This window comes from Saimiri boliviensis, chromosome 2, assembly GCF_048565385.1.
Source record: "Saimiri boliviensis isolate mSaiBol1 chromosome 2, mSaiBol1.pri, whole genome shotgun sequence".
In the NCBI taxonomy this organism is placed as follows: Eukaryota; Metazoa; Chordata; class Mammalia; order Primates; family Cebidae; genus Saimiri; species Saimiri boliviensis.
Genome location: NC_133450.1, coordinates 24,439,899 through 24,457,972, shown reverse-complemented (window position 1 = coordinate 24,457,972; position 18,074 = coordinate 24,439,899). Strand labels below are relative to the sequence as shown.

General features: G+C 36.6%; 1 protein-coding gene across 31 annotated transcripts in view; it reads left to right on the top strand.

Annotated features, from left to right (window-relative positions):
- The window catches only part of NRXN3 (neurexin 3), a 1,684,741-nt gene that overhangs the window by 1,004,983 nt on the left and 661,684 nt on the right, over positions 1-18,074 (top strand). The gene's annotated exons all lie outside the window — the stretch shown is intronic.

Genomic DNA, 18,074 nt, shown 5'->3' with positions numbered 1-18,074 from the left:
ACCAACCCAGTCTACAAGGTTTTACTCTGCCCTTGAAATTACACTTCAAAAAAAAACGTGCACTGACTCCCCCCAGGCATAGAAGCAGGATCCATGTGTTAATTCTGACCTTAATTAAATCTTTACACAAGCTCTCTATTTGCCGGTCCAATGAAGAAGGGCAAGTAGAAGGAAGGAAGTAACGAGAATTTGCTCTTCTTTTCTCTTCCTTGAGGGTAAGGTACCCCAAATTCTCTATCTTAATTTGGAATGGGAAGAATTGGATTTTGTCATAAAGTCTTAAGGGATGTGTTATAGGAGTACGTGTATACAGTAGTTGAAATGAGTGCCCAGAAATCTTTCTAGTTTTTTCCCCACCTCTCATGGAGTTTCATTGTTATTACCTTGCACTTAACAAAGCCAAATCATTGAGAGACACAGTTCCTCCACCAACAGCAATCAATTCTGTAACTGATTCTTACCCAGCTGTTTCAATACCATGCATAATAACACTGTCCTTTGTAATGCAGGCAAATCCAAATCACAATTTGTCTTAAACGTAGACAGTGCTTTAAAATATATGCCTGATCACAAAAGTGGATATGGTATTTAAGAACCCATGATATTTAATATGGTATTAAGAGCAAGAACTTTCTTGCTCTTCTACCTTCCTCCTTTTGGTTATTGTTGAAAATATATGGGAAAAACTATGGCAAAAGAAATAGGCCCTACATCTGAGTTTTAAGTTCCTGGTTTTTTGAGAGGAAGAAATTTTTTTTTTCCCCGTTAGTAAAATAATTCCAACAGGGATAAAGTTCAGTGGTCTCTTCTGTGTGCAACTCTGACTGTTAAGAGTAAAAGGAAAGTAAATGTGATATCTCAATACACTTCAAACCAGGATTAATGTTTTACTTTGTCTTGCAACAATACTAAAATTAAAAGTGAAACAAAACACATTTTAGATATGACACAGTGAGCACAGGAACAAACCTCTTTTATTGATGGGAGCATATGTTAAAACATCTTTTCACCTTTAGCCTTTGGGTTACTCTTAATGCCTTGCATAGGGAACAAACAATAAATGAAGAAGTATTTGGGGGAAGTTGCTATACATAAATAATAACTTGCTAGGGGAAAAAAAAGCAATTCACTGTGAAGCCATGTATCCCTGAATTTGAATCATGGTGATAATACTTATTAGACCCCCAAATTTAAGCTTCCACTGCCTTACTTGTAGAATGGAGGGAAAAAAATTGCTCTTGAGGCATCAGTAAAAGAAATTGAATGTATCCTTCATGTTTATTCTGATAAGTTTATTCTTACTTTTTGCCTTGTGGCATTTACCTTTAACAATTTTCGATATCTCTGAAAGAATGGAAGGTATGAGGGAAGGTGGAAGGGAAGGAAGGAAGGAAGGGAGGGAGGAAGAAAGGAGGGAAGGAAGAGTCTTTGTTTTCTGTAGCTGACACAGCTAAATGTGGGCAAATCGCAATAAATAACAGAAATCTAAAATACTTAGGAATATATTTAACAAGAATTTATATTTTTTAAACTATAAAAATGAATCTGACTAAATCGAACACTCTGATTTTGGGTGGTGATGATTTAACACCAAAGTGATTCCCCACTACATTTCTAAGTAAAACATCCCTCTGGTGGCTTTTCCTTAATTGCTCAGAGTTACTTAAAATTCCTATGGAAGAATAAATATTTGAGGATACCCAAGGAAAATACAAGAAAAAGATTTTGAGGAAAAACTATGCTTTATAATTCTAATATAAACCCATTGTAATAAAAAATAATATATGAACCTGATTAAAAGTGGGCAAATAGATTAAAGGGCAAGAACAGTAGCTCAGAAATTTTCCCCAACATATATGGGAATTTAATCACTTACAAAGTTGTTATTACAATTTAGTGGAGAGATGGAGAATGTTTTTTTGACAAATGGTAGAAAGAAAACCAACCATTCATATGGAAGAAAATGATGTTGGCGCCTATCTCACATAATAAGCAGAAGTAAATTACAAGTGAATTGAAGATTTAAAGGTTAAAAAGTTATCAAAAATACTGGAAGAAAATTTGGACTAGAGGTACAGTCTAGTGGTTGGTCGAAATATTGCTAACCAAAACAAGAATCCTGTATGCTATAATACTGAGAGAAAAAAGTCAACATATAACAATTTTAAGAGAAATTTAGGCCAGGTATGGTGGCTCAAGCCTGTAGTCCCAGCACTCTGGGTGGCCAGTGTGGGAGGATCGCTTGAGCACAGGAGTTAAAGACCAGCCTCGGCAACATGGTGAGACTCTATATCTTTACACGCACTCACACACACATAAACACACACACACACACACACACACACACACACACACACACATTAGCCAGGTGTGGTAGTGTGGTGTGGCTGTAGTCTCAGCTACTCAGGAGGCTGAGGTGGGAGAGTTGCTTCGGTCAGGAGGTCAAAGCTACAGTGAACCATGTTCACGACACTGCACTCCAGCCTGGGTGACAGAGCAAGACCCTGTCTCAAAACAAAAAAATAAGAAAAGAAAAAAGAAAAGAAAAAAAAATTACAGTAAAATATCTCATTGGCAAATTCAATATGTATGTAAATTATATATTTGGAAAATGTATAAAGTGTGTCCATGAGAATTGCAGCAGTTATAACCAAACACCCAAATAACTGTGGCTTGAACAAATTAGATGTCTTAATTTTTGACCTGTAGTAAGAAGTTGAAGATAGGCAATCCAGATCTCATACAGTGACTACACGTGGTAATCACAAACGGAGCTCCTTCTACCTGTCCACTTAGCTGTCCTGACTATATAGGCTTTCATTCTCATATTTGTCACTTTGTGTTCACTAAAAGGCTTCTCTACCTTCAGGCAGGAGAAAAAGGGAAAATAGGAAGGTGAAAGGAAAAAAATGTACATGTGGGCTAAGTTTGTATCTTTTAAAAGAAGAGACCCACAAGTCTCTTCTGGTGAATTATGCTTATATATCTTTACATATCTTTAGCCATAAATATGTCTATCCCAAGGACAACTGGTTATTATGATTTGTTTTGTAATTGTTTTTGTTTCTTTAATCTGGTCATATCTGCAGCGTTAGCATTAGAGTTCTTTTACTACAGGGAGAAGAGCAATAGTAATTCAAAAAAGGCGGCCAGCAGTGCCTGACACACAAACGAAGGTATTGTTAATGTCTAGACCCTACCTAGAATTTTAAAAATTGATGATTAAGGAAAACAACCCAATGGAAAAATTGGTGATAAATATGAATAAACAATTCACAGAAAAAAAAGGAGATTATCCTTAAACCAATGAAAGGATGTCTAGCCTTTTTCATCATCAGACAATTTCAACTTTAAGTATCAATGAGATGTTTTGTATTCATACATTGGCACAAATGTAAAAGTGTGTAAACTCCTATTGCCGTCTGAGATGCAGAAACATTTTTAATTGTTACACCTTTTTTTTTAAAGGTTAACTTTTGAATGGCAGTTTCTATTGAAAGTAATACACACACACACACACACACACACACACACACGCATATATATGCTTTGATCAGAAATCCTGAGACTGTCATAGAAATAAAAATACCAGTATCTAGCTGTACATAACCAACATTGCATTGTATTTTGCAGTGGTTTAAAGGAGAAAAGAAGAAAGGCTAAGTAAATGTTCATGAACAGAAAAATTGAATTGTTAAGTAAATTATAGTAAATCCTTATCAGGGACTATTATGTAGTCACTTTACAGAATGGACTTGATCTATCTTCATCTAAAGCAGATGACTTAGAAATATGTCCACATTGTATTGTTAAGTGAGGAAATGAGATAGTGATGGAAAAAGATAAGAAGCATGCAGATTATTAATCTGGGTTGCCAACGGTTGGAGAGAGGAAGGGAAGCAGTAGGGGAATGTGGGATGGGGAAAGCAAAAGAAATCAAATTTTAGATAGGTATGTAAGTAAAATAACTTAGAATTCAGATTTCTTTTTTAAGAGACCTGAAATAAGGGAAATCATAGCATGAACTAAGTTTAACAAGATCAGTGTAGGATAAAGAACAGAAGACAGAATTTTCTTGGAGCTGTTCCTGATTAGATGTTACAAGATTTTTAGTTATCATCCATCCTCTTCAGAAAAAAATTTACAAACTTATAAAAATCCATTGCACATGCTTTATATTTGTTTCATATCAATATGGCTATTAAACTCCATGGAGATCTTTTTAATAAAGGAATAGAAGGTCTTATTTTTTCAGCAGGTGAATGTGCATTCTCTCACTTAAGCAAACAAATTATATCCACAAGCTGAATAATGAGCAGGGTATACCATAGCGTATCACACTGCTGAATTACATGCATCCTTGAAAAGTGTGGGCTGCTTTAGAGTGGGAAAGAGTCTTCACTGCTTATAACGGAGTTCCAGAATTTTCCCAGCCATCTGATTCCCAAGCCCAGAGCTTTGGCTTCTGGGCCCTGTTGCTGGCAGTGAGGAAGTGGGATAGCACATTGTTTAAATCACAGCACTTCTCTGTTTTCTGGCTAAGTTACAAAACAGTGTTGTATTCGTGAAACTGAATGTTATCAGCACACATTTGTGGCATGCGCAGAGCATGCACAACTCTGTAGTAGCACTCTAGGCAAGCATATCATTGCATTTAAAAAAAGGTGTTGTCGCTTCCTTTAGGAAGTTTATGAACTAAAAGAAGGCAAAAACAAAATAAAAACAACCAAACAGAAAGCAATGCATTGTACTTTCCATCACAGCAATTACATTGTCTGATTCTGAGCTTAGCTCAGGGTTTTGCATCTTTTAATACTCAGGAACATCCATTGAATAGATGAATGAACCAACCACGTTAACAGGAACTGGACTGCTATAGCAATTCTTAACTGGTAGTTTTGCCTTCTGCATCACTCCATTAGAATCTATCTCCACTCAGTTGAATGCAAATGAAGGCAGCAAACCACCTTGCCGTGTACATACCTATGCAACACTCCTGCATGATCTGCACATGCACCCCAGAAACTAAAGTACAATAAAAAAAAAAGAATGCACATCTGATAATATGACCCTCTTATTTTTTCCCTGTGGTTTCTAGATAGCTTTAGGAATCAGAAAGAGGCACTGATTCTAAAACTGAAAGTGTGCTTTGTGGAGCCAGCATGATGTTTTAAATAATTGAATTGGAATGCCTTTTAATAAGGTGCACACTCTCGTTTTCCCAGAGAAAACCTCTAGCCTATGGTGTTAAATAATAGGCGATTCCCCCAGCTACAGGCTAGAATCCCAAGTCCTCAGCGATGTACAGGGTCTTCCCACTTTATCCCTTGCTTATTATTTCAGTCTTGAGTCCCACCATTTTGCTGTATGCAACCAGCACTCTAGCCATGCTGGATTGTTTGCTGTTTCCTGAATATACTGTGCTCATTCAGTCCTCTGCAAATGTGCTCATGCTACTTCTTTCTCCGGAATTGCTTATTCTGTCTCATTAACCTAGTGTACTCCCTCCTATCCTTTCATGTTCAATTAAAGTATTACTACCCTCATAATATCATTTAAAACTCATCTAGAAAAAAGTTAGATATTCACGTCTTCAATATTCCATCTATTTATCAATTGTTGCACTTTTTATATTGATACCTACTTATCTGACTCTTCACCCATCAGAAAGATGGAGTTCTCTCTTTGTACACCTTGCAGCTGTCAGTGGCTTCATCACAGCATCCCTATCAGGGTCTTTGTTGATGAAGCATTGTTGGGTAGATAGATGGATGCATGGACTGGGTGATAAATGAATAATGAACCATTAATTGAAATATGGAGTGGTATAGAGTTGGGAAAGTTACTGTTGAAATAGCTCTAGGGAAAAATATTTTTTAAGAGTTGTATAGGATGAGATGAAGATGAGGATGACTAACTATAATTTTATCTCTGGAAATTGTGAGTTAACATTTGTAAACAGGGTGGATATTTTGGAGAGAAGGTGCTATATAACTACAGCACAATTATTTATTATCTTCTAAAATAGTCCCTTTCTTTGGCATGTTTAAAACCTAAAGTCTGGTTGGCTTTATAAATATGCATGAGCTGTTGGGGGAAGAGAGCATAAAGTGTGAATCACACTTCAAACAGACCCACCCGCTCACTCCTGACTTGAAGTTTTTCAGAAGTGTGAAATGAAAATGCTTTAAAATTAGAAAATGTGCCATCAGAACTTTTATCAGCCCTCAGAGAAAATAAATAATCTCTAAATGTGGGGAATGCTGGGGATATTTATTTAGTTAGTTTCACAGCTAAGATGCTTTGATAAGTTTTTGTGTCATAAAATGCACAAATTAATTTTAATGAATGTGGGAAAAAATAACTTCTAAAATAGCCTGAGTACCCAAAGCTGCAATCCAGGGTTTCTGAGGGATTATTTAAACCTAATCTACGGACAAATTATCTCATTGGGGAAAATAAAAAAAAAAAAAAACTCTCATAGGTCCCTTTTCCTCTGATACATTTGCATTTGAAGAGTGATCTTGTGGCATTTGAGGAGTAGGTAAATTTCTGGAAAGAGACACTTGGATCTTAAATTGCTAAACGTTAACAAAAGTGAGAGAAAATAGTATAGTTAGCTCTTTGCTTTCAAAGTGGAAAATGATTTTTTAAATCAATGTTACTCTTAATTTCTTAAGCACAATAAGATTGAATTGAGTATGAATATAAAAGATCATGATAAAAAGTAAAATAAAGGATGACGACCTGAGATCTTTTTTTTTGTTTTTAATCACTAATTTGTTTGAAGAATAGTCCATCATTTTCAGAAACTGTGTGACCAAAAAAATGGTCGATTAGTTGTTGTCATCAAGGCCAGTAATTGAGACCAGGGACAAAGAGAGATGCGCCATTGGTATCTTCAACCTGTATGTAATACATTGGCATCACCTGCTAGGCTGGAGACAGCCCAGATTGCTGAGCTCCACCCAGGTTTCCTGATGCAGTATGTCTGGGGTTGGGCAGCATGAGTTGCATTTCTCATACCCTCCCAGGTGATACTGATACTGGTGGCTCAGAGTCTACACTTTGAGAAACACTGCTCTGTTCCAATACTTACATGCAATTTAACAAAAATTATGTAATGACCATCTGTGGTTAAATGCTGAGCTCATTTTATAAACCTTAAGCATCTTGGTGAGTGTCTCTGTCTTTTTTTAATTGTCTGATAATTTAAAACACCATTTTATTAGCCTACTATTCTGGAACTTGAAACTCTACTATATTCACTCTGTTATTGTTAACTGCCTCATATTTTCTGCGGTATTATGGAACAGAAATTGTTTTAAGGGAGTGGAAAAACAATGCTTGACTTCCATAAAATTGTTGTCTAACCTCTTGATTGAGTTACAGCTATTGTTACTAATTTATTGCTATTTTTTTGCAACATGCCCATGATTTTTTTTCTATGTTTCAGATTGAAAGTAAATCTGAATAGACGAAACCTAATTTAAGTATATGCTGTTACATTCTGTTTTATTTTAAAAGATATATTAAAAATATAAGGAAAAGCACAGGACAGCATGATCTCTCACCTGTATGCTTGTGTTCAGCTGCACATCTTTTATTGACATATCGCTAAAACATACAAATTTTGACTTCAGTACCATACCAGATACTGGAAACCAAGGAATAAAATGACTTTACTCTGGGATGTGAATGTCACTGAATCAGCAGCTTTCTACCAAACCATTAATCTCTGCCCAGGTCCAAATTGCTTCAGTGATTTCCTACCACTCAGCATTTTCCTTGGTGAAAGACCCTTCCAAGTCTTCTGACTTTTCTTTCTGCTACAAGGAAGACTTTCTCTTAGCAGCTATTTCTAAAATGAGGCTGATGATGAGAGTGATAGATGAAGAAACCTATCTCTGAGGTTTGTCTTCTTCTTGCACCTGCTGATGACACTCAATTCTCAGCTCCTCTTCATACCTAAAAGATGTATTTCTCTATTATTTCAATACGTTTTGTTCTGTCATTTCTGATGCTGTTCATTTTTCACTTATTTTCAGAGATGTTTATGAGATTTCAAGCTCCTAGACTAGACATATACAAAGAACAAGAAAATAAAACAAAAAAAATTATACCTGGTCTTTCCTGGGACTAACAGAATACTTAACCAAGAACCAAGATTACGTACTATTCCAGTGTTAGTGGAACCATTTCACTGCTGGGTTTTCTTATAAAATACACAGCTTGAGCTGTATTGTTGATCTACTTGGAGACATGTTATTATCATTTTTAAAAAATATCTGCTGAGATGAGTGCCAGGCAATGGTTCATAGTCCCAGGACCAGCAGCAGCATTAGCAAATTCCCACTTCTCACCTCAAACCTGCTCAGTCTGAAGCTCTAGGGGAAGTGGCCAGCAATTCCTCTTTCAACAAGCCCTCCCAGATGATTCGGATGTACACTGAAATCTGATAACCACTTGCTTAAGAATTTGGAAAGTCTTAGAAATAAGGGCAGGACTGGGTGTAGAAAGTGGGGGGTCTGATTATCTTTATGCTTGCTTCCCCACATAAATTAGTGTCTGTAGGGGACACTTTCATTTGTTTGCTACAAATAACTGGGAGCTTGCCAATGGTGAAGAAGATACTCAGAGAACATTTTGAATATACACTTCATTTATCCAACCTGGACAGACCAGGAGACTTTATTCCAAGATCCTGCAGGAGGGCTGGTGGTTTTTGCAAGCACCCAGCCACAACTGCCACTGCATTCTACTCTGTTTAGTGCTCTATCAGTGTGCCTGGCCATTTGATGCTCATTCCTCCCTAATGTTGTGAGGTATTTGGTCCAAATAGTACAATCCACATTTGCTTTCTTTCTCTTCTAGTAAAATTTATAGGTTGCTATAATAGCCTGTGTCTACCCCGGACCACAATTATAAAAATAATAACAAATTATCTCGCTTTCTCTGGGTTTTCTTTCAGGCTCAACATGTGGTTTGTGGCTTATGGAGTATTGATTGTACATTATCAGTTTAGTTCACACACTGACAATTACATGTAGCGCCAAGGTAGCCGTGACAATGTAGTCCAGTTGCCATAGCAATGAAAGAAGGACTATTGCTGCTACCTACAACCTGCTTTATAGTGATAAATGTGCTGCTCATTTCATTTTAATTGAAATTTGAAATCATAGTCTCTAGCAAGAAATAAATGGACTCGCTCCCCATTTTTCCCCTTGGCCACACAAAACAAGTATTAATGGGAAATAGTTGAGCATTTTTAAGTAAATATCAAGGTTTTTGAGAGTATGTTTTCCAGTAGTTTTGTGGGTACTAGAAACAGATGAAGATACTTTGCTGAATAAAAATTGAATTAGCCTTCATGTTTTTGCATACTTAATTAACTGCTATTTTTTATTTCCCTAAGTCCCTCATCTTAACAGCTTACCCTGCATGGTGCACTTTATATAATAGAGTCTTTAATGGATTTACTTGCTGAGTTTAGTTCATATCTAAAAACTCACAGCAGATATTATAAGGTACTTGAAAATTAGAATGACAGCACACTGTGGAAGATTTTACATAATTGAAAAAATTGATAATAATAATAAATATTTAGCCACATATGGTTTCATTTCTATACCAGTGCCTCATCTATACCTTAGACCTAATAATCACACTACAATCATATATAATCTATAACGCTATATGCAGCATAGAGAGAGAGACATTATGAAATATAGTCAGAAATGAAGAGATTCTATGTTAGTCCAAAAAAGGAAAGAAATTTAGTATAGAAAACAAACCAACTATGGAATTGAAGAATAAGATAGTAAGTAAATAAATATTGATGTGTGTATACATATATGTGTATATACATATATGCACACACATATATGTATATATGTATATACATGTGTGTACACACACACACACACACACACACACACACACAAAGTGCCAAACTATTTTTAAAAGTAGGAACTTATAAAGCTTCTAAATATGTCATTGGAAGACTGGGTCAAACCAGAGATTCCACTTTGACCTTTTGATCTTTATCTGAAAGAAGTCAGATGATTTCTCTTTCTGGTACAAGCCTGTAGGTCAGCACATTTTGTTTCCTGAACTATGTGGCATGTACAGTAGGTATTTAGGACAGAGAGAAACCTATGGTGTGGAGTAAGATTTAACTAGGGTAATGTGAAATCTAGGATCTCCCTTTAAAGAGCTTATGATGACATGTGGCTGGGCATGGTGGTTCACACCTGTAATCCCAGCACTTTAGGAGGCCAAGGCAGGTAGATCACTTGAAGAGAGGAGTTCAAGATCAGCCTGGACAACATGGTGAAAACCTGTCTCTACTAAAATTGCAAAAATTAGCAGGGCGGTGATGGTCACCTGTAAGTGGTGGTGGGCACCTGTAATCCAAGTTACTTGGGAGGATGAAACACGAGAATTGCTTGAACCCAGGAGGTGCAGGAGGTGGAGGTTGCAGCAGTGAGCCAAGATCACATCACTGCCTTCCAATCCTGGGCAACAGAGTATAACCTTGTCTTTTAAAAAAAAAATGCTGTGATAACATGAAAACTTATTTTTTTTTTTATAAAGTGACCTCAGAAATTGTGCATAGTTGTGGGGCATCTGAAAAGTATCTCAATTGTTGATTCCAAAGCTCTGCTTTTAGAAGGAGTAAACATGACTTGGGAATTAGATGGCATCCACCTGTGAAAGTGGATTCTTATCAGTGGTGTTTCTTGGGTGGTTGGGTTTTAAGAAAAAGGAAAGCATGATTTTCCTTATATTTTCAGTCTTTGCTGTTACTCCTAGTTATAATCATGGCCCTCCAAATAATTATGATAATAATAAAATGATCAATATCATGTTTATTTTTATATACTTTTAATACTTACTGAGTACCTAGCATGTTTAAAGGCAGTGTTCTAAGTCAGCGGCCCCTGACCTGTTTGGCACTGTGGACAAGTTTCATGAAAGATAATTTTTCCATGGGCTGGTGTTGGGGATCCTTTTGGAAATACTCAAGTACATTACATTTATTGTGTACTTTATTTCCATTATTACTATATTGCAATATATAATGAAATAATTATACAACTCACCCTAATGTAGAACCAGTGGGAACCCTGAGCTTGTTTTCCTGCAACTAGATGATTCCATATGGTGGTGATAAGAGGCAGTGACAGATCGTCAGGTAGTAGATTCTCATGAGGAGTGTGCAATCTAGATCCCCAGCATGCACAGTTCACAATAGGGTTCATGCTGCTATGAGAGTCTAAGGCTGCCACTGATCTGACAGGAGGTAGAGCTTGGGTGGTAATGCGAGCAGTGGGGAGTGGCTGTAAATACAGATGAAGCTTCGCTTGTTGGCCTGCTGCTCACCTCCTGCTGTGTGGCCCAGTTCGTAACAGGCCAGAGACCAGTACTGGTCTTTGGTCACAGGGCTGGATACCCCTTAGTCTAAGTGCTAAGACAAGACTTGGACCTTCATGGAGCCTATATTCTAGTAGTATTGAGACAGACATTAAACAAGTAATTACACAACAAATTACTTAAGTTCAGTTATAATGAAGAAAAATACTAGCTTCTACAGGAGATTATAAAATCTATTATACAATTCTTTAGTGTTAGCAGATAATTTGCTCACCATTTAAAGATCGGCAACTAAATCCATTTTAAAATGGGAAATGACTTCGAAAAACAGACTTACCACACAGAGACACACAAAGAAAAATTGGGTAGCGATTAAAGAGAAATATGGCTATAAAATCAGAATAGATTATACAAGGTCTACATTTGAATTGTGCCATGTGTCAAGTTTGTTAAGCATATAGATAAGATAAAATTATTTATTATTTTCCTCGACCTACTTTTATTTTTGATATCCTTAATTCCAAACCTTTTGAATTTTATTGAACTTTAAAATACATATATTTGATTCATTTTAGTTTAGGTAACTGAAATTATTACCGAAACCTCATTGTTAGTCTTAAAGCATAGCCCTACTTCCCCATACCTCAGTTTTTCATGTGTTATAGCAAAATTTGTACTAGAATTAACCAGTTCAACCCAACCATATCTTTCTCTGGTTCATCCTTGCATTGACTGTGAATTAACTCAGTGGATTTCTGTGCCATGTAGGTATTTGCTTTCTAATATGTCTTCATTTTAACATAAAATGGTTGAAAAGAAGGACCAAGTCATCTGAGAACCCCACAGCAACAAGCAAAATGCCTCACATCCGAAGAATGCTCAGTAAACGTGTGCAGTGGGAAATCTTCATTATATGCTTGTTAAAAAATATATCTGTTTATTTAAATTAGTAAGTCAGACATTAAAAGGTAAAACTTTCAGAATTCTAACACAGTTCTTGTTTGGACTAACTCTAGTCTGTAATCACAACTCTAGTATTTTCTTGTCTGTACTGTGCTCACATAATGGCTATGCCTCTTACCACCAAAGCCCAGCTCACTGCCTACAATGGCATCCTGTTTCTTTACTTCTTTCTCTTCTGCTTATCTGACAGGCTCTCACATTCATAAAAGTCCAAAGGATTCCAGCTTAACATTTCAGTCCCACAAGGTTGACTTCCATAGTGTAGCCTGGAACATCTTGTCTGTGAACAGATTTGGAATCCTGAAATGGCTTTGAAGCCATTACCAGTAACGGGTCTGAGATCACAGTATTTGAGAAGAAAATTGAGGCTTGGGAACTACAGAGAGTTTTGCCACAATTCCAAAGTAATACCAAAGCAGCCGCAACAGAGGTTGGGGGAGATGTGGGCATCAGATGGCCCAGAGCGCTAACAGCCTACCTTCCACATAGAAGTTGCTCTCTGTTTCAGCCTTCAGATCCTTAAATATGGATAGGGTCCTTAATTTAATGTCAAAGAATTGATTAGAAAGCTCCTGCAATGTAAGCTCATTGAAGAAACTGTTTTGGCAGGCCAGATGATATAATTAGCCCAAACAAGATATGAAATATGCAGTGTTTTGGGCAGCTGTTCAAGAATTTTTCATTTTGTAATAAAAGAGACAAGCAAAGGAAACAGCAAGAGTAGATGATTCGTGCTTATGGGTGAAAAAGAACAAGATAAAAAGATTCCAAGATAACATTTGCCAGATGTGGATAGTACCTTCAGGTTTCTATTATCCTTCTCAAGACACTAGCATTTACAGAAAACTCTATCAAGTAGGTGCTGTGTCAGTAATGTCTTTATAGGAAACACAGATATTCCTCAAACTAAAGTAGAATCACAAATTCTGGTCTCATCACAGACATTCATTTAAGGAACATCTCCCTCCACCAAACCCATGCTAACCTAAGCTTTCTGGAGGATGATAAAAGCGATCTGAATAATGCAGTACCTAAGTCTCACTAATGGGGCGAACCAGGGGTAAAGAGTTTAGCACTGAGCGACTGAGGATAAGTATCAAAGGAAAATATGATCCTTGGGACTTCTCTGTAAATACCAGAATCGCTTTTATTTTGTTTTTCCATCAGGTATGTGTCTATTGGCAATTCCTAATGGAAATTGCTCTCTAATTTTCCTCACATCTTAATTTTTTTGTTTGTATATGAAAAGATGAAATGGATATTTAAGGATGTTGCACAAATACTTTGGCTTGGCCCTCTAAGCTCTCAGGTTTTTGTGATACTGTGTGGCATTTGTGTCAATTGGGTTGTGCTATAATTTTATTAACAAGCTTCACATCTCAGAAAAGTTTATAGAGCTGCACCTAACACAGTTGACATGTTGTTTATAAAGAGTTACATTGGCCGGACATGGTGTCTCACACCTGTAATCCCAACACTTTGGGAGGCTGAGACGGGCAAATCACGAGGTCAGGAGATTGAGGTCATCCTGGCTATGGTGAAACCCCATCTCTACTAAAATACAAAAAAGTAGCCAGGCGTGGTGGTGCGTACCTGTAGTTCCAGCTACTCAGGAGGCTGAGGCAGGGAAATTGCTTGAACCTGGTAGACAGAGGTTGCAGTTTACTGAGATGGCACTCCAGCCTGGTGACAGAGCAAGACTCCATCTCAAAAAAAAAAAAAAAAAAAAAAAAAAGAGTTACATTATCTTAAGAAGTTATTATTATTATTCCATTTAAACATTATTATTATATTTATGGTTCTAATAAGCTTATTTCTTAAGCAGAAATACTAATGCCTATTAGTATTTCTGAGAACAATTAGTATTTCTGAGACAATTTCTGAGAACTGGTTCACTTATAATGAAGGGCAGTTGCTCCACACTCTAAGGTGTCTTCTCTCCATCTTCTTCATGTAAAATCCTGGACACTTGGGCTGGGCATGGTGGCTCACGCCTATAATCCCAGCACTTTGGGAGGCCAAGGCAGGTGGCTCATGAGGCCAAGAGATCGAGACCATCCTGGCCAACATGATGAAACTCCATCTCTACTAAAATACAAAAAATTAGCTGGGCGTTGTGGTGCATACCTGTAGTCCCAGCTACTTAGGAGGCTGAGGCAGGAGAATTGCTTAAACCCGAGAGGTGGAGGTTGCAGTGACCCAATATTGTGCCACTGCACTCCAGCCTGGTGCCTGGTGACAGAGCAAGACTCTGTTGCAAAAAAAAAAAAAAAAAAAAAAAAAAAAAAAAAAATCCTGGACACTTGCAGATTCATAGCAATTCAGAGATTATTAATCCAATTGCTTTTAATAAAGACTATCCTGAAAGATACACATGGTTAAACACTCTAATTTTAAAGGATTCATAGAGAAAACAATTCTGTAACATCTATTTCCACATGATTTTAGCAATTTCATACTTGGGAATTTTTACTACAGATAATTTAAGTTTTTTATTTCAATCTTGTTTTATATATGAGGATATTATTTCTTCTTTTCAGCATTAAATTTTTTAGATGAAAAAAATATTCATTTCTCTCTAAGATTTTGCAAAATAATTTCTGGCACCTCTCTAGGTTTTCCAGCTGTATGCTGGTTTGTGATGACTTGGGGTCAAACTGCCTGTGTTGAATGAAGGTTGGCTCCACCACTTACTATCTGTCTGACCTTGTGAAGATATTTAACCTCTCTGTGTGGGGATGATAATGGTACCTATCTCATAGGGTTTCTGGGTAGATAAAATGTTCTGATACATGCAAAATAGTTAGAATAGTACTTGCCTGGCATACATTAAGAACTTAGTAAATTATAGCCATTCTATTTTATTCCAATCCATGTTAATAGTTCAACAGGACGTAAAATTGCCCACAAATAATTCTATCATGACATCAAAGGTGTTTCCTGAAAAAACAAACAAACAAAAAAAGTATATCTTACTTACTTAAATATATTAAGTAAATATAGAGTTGTGTACAAATTTTAAAATTTTGCTTTACCGTAGGACTTTTTAGACCTTTTCATATAAAAATATGTATTGTATATATCCAAAATGGTGAATGTGCCATGTTTCTCTATATTCTTTTATCAGATGGCTTTTTTTTTAATGAATCACCCACTAACACCTCAATGAATCAAATTTGGAAAACAATAGACATTCACAGTAAAATCTGTTTCTGAAAACCGCAAAGTTGATTTTTTCATGCTTTCAGTAATTACATTGAAATTGTCCCAAGGGCAAAGAAAAAAAAAATCAAGTCTCCAAAATTTCTCTGTCCTTTAAAAAGAAACTCCACCTTAATTACTGGTAAGGAGTAAAAGATCTCACTTTGATGGTAGTTACATTTTGTGATGTGAAGGTGTCAGCTTTTTCTCCAAGGATGACCTCCCAAGGACAGGGTCAGTCAAACCTACTGCACTTCCTAGCTGTCTTTGTTGGCTTTGCAGATTTCTTTCTCATGAGAAGGGGAATCCATGATGCAGATTTTCCTGTATTGAAACAGGCAAAAGATACAGATCAAACATTTAAGGCCATTAACTAGAAATTAAATCGAGAACAACACTTACGTAGAAGCATTAGTTCAGGGTAAATGCAAAATGTGTTGCAGCATCGATTCTGGCATTTTTCTCTGCTCCTTATAACTCTGAGCATTTGATCTATCTGTTATACACACCTAAACGAAGGGAAATACACATCTGGACAGAGTCCCTCCTATTGAGTTTCCTTCTCACCATTTTTCCGCTTTGATAGTTAACTAAGGCCATGAGCTTTATTCACCTAGAACCATCCTAAAATTAAGGATGCTGGCCAGAATACCAAAGTGTGGTGCTTGTAGTATTTAAGCGTGCAAATAAATTCCTTTTGAAAAATTTCAAAGCAGTGTACCATGAGCAGAGTCAGAGCCCCTCTTGAAAAAAGGTTGGTAAATTTTCAAAACCACTTTGCAGTTTTCATAGGTGGCAAGGCATTGTATTGTTATTTTTATTATTGCTGTGAGCTAACATTTGTTTCTAGGAACTGGACTAAATGGTTCAAATTCATTATCTCATTTAACCTTCACAATATTCCTGTGAGGTAGAAAGTATTGTTATCTCCATTTTAGAGATAACAATTACAGAAGAGGCATCTGGGGCTAAAACAGATTAAATTACCTTTTCCCTTAGGTTCAGAGTAAATGGCGTATTGCACCCCAGAATAATTCAGTGTTCACCATAATGATTTACCCTTCTAAAATATACTGTAATTTTCAGAGATTAATCATTCTAAAAACTGGGTAAGCATAAGGAAAAAATAGCGAATGTCCTTTTCTAGCATCATACTAGATTTTATAGGTAATTACAAAAAGACCCTTTTGAGATTTTCAGCAATGGACTTTTCTTGGATAAGATGGAAGATCTCTCAGCTGGTGTGACTAAATTGTTTGTGGCTTGAGGACACGGATCATGCTCTCTGTGTGTATGTACCACTCACAATGTCCCTCACCGTAGTTCCTACATAAAGCAGAAATTCAGACGGGTTAGTTGAGAACATGGATGTCAATCCAACACCGTAACCCAGCAGGTTGCGTCTTGGTGTAACATTGGTAGGTTTTGTTTCCCTTTGTACTTTTTACCATAATAGATCAACTAAAGTTTCTATCTTGTTACGAGTTCATTACACGGGTATCCCTTATTCCTTCATTCAACATTGCAAAGAAAACATTTGTAACATGCTTTGAGTCACTGTTAAGAGACATTGCATACAGTCCAAAAGTAGCATGCATTTATTAAATTCAGTACTTTGGGTGATAAATTCAAAGGAAACCTTTATTGCAAATTGGTGGTCATGGTGGAGAGTCTCTTTCCAAATAAGACCTAGCATAAGAAGTATTTCCAAGTCTCCTATTTTAGGAACCTCAAATCTCCAAATTTCAGATATGTGAAAGAAACAGATCATTTTCAAGCAAAGTGTGTTGCTGCTAGCCCTTTGGCCTGTACAGTGCATATTTCTTTTCCTTAGAATATACTAGAAAGATGAAATCTCTAATAGGTGTCTTTCTGGAGAATAGTCTTTATAGCAAAGTTTTCTTTACACAGGGCAACCATGCACATGTGGTTAATGAATCTCCAGAAAAATGCCATTTCTTCCCTAAAACAAAGCCAACAAGGCAATTGAGTCAAATAACCTCAAACTCCCCAGAGGGGACAGCAGCCCTTTTTAAATCCACCATACTTTTGAATAGCTACCATTGGTCATTATGTTCCAAATGGCTTTGTAAGTGTTTAGGCATCATGTGATTGCTTTGGAAATTCTCTGTTTTTCAGAGTCCTGAGACCACTGCTTAGTCCCTCTCTTCTTTATCTCTTCCTCCTCATCCCTTTCACTGTTCTGTCCAATACAAAGTTCACATCATCTAGAAACAAATATGGCTTTTGCTTTTGTAGCAACAATTTTTTCCCGAGTCCCTTCCTAGCAGGGTACATACAATATAGGCCTGTGAGTATAACTTTCCACAGTGACAAAGAACAGTGAAAACTGTAAGTCAATCTATGGTGAGTGCAATCTTACATTATTTAATGCATAAAAAAGTCATACATCTATATACATATATAACCTATTTCACAGTAACAATAAAAACATATTTACCGATTCATCAGAAGATAGACAGATTTGTGTGTCTATCCAAATGTATTACACTGTGATTTTTCTCTTCCTTGAG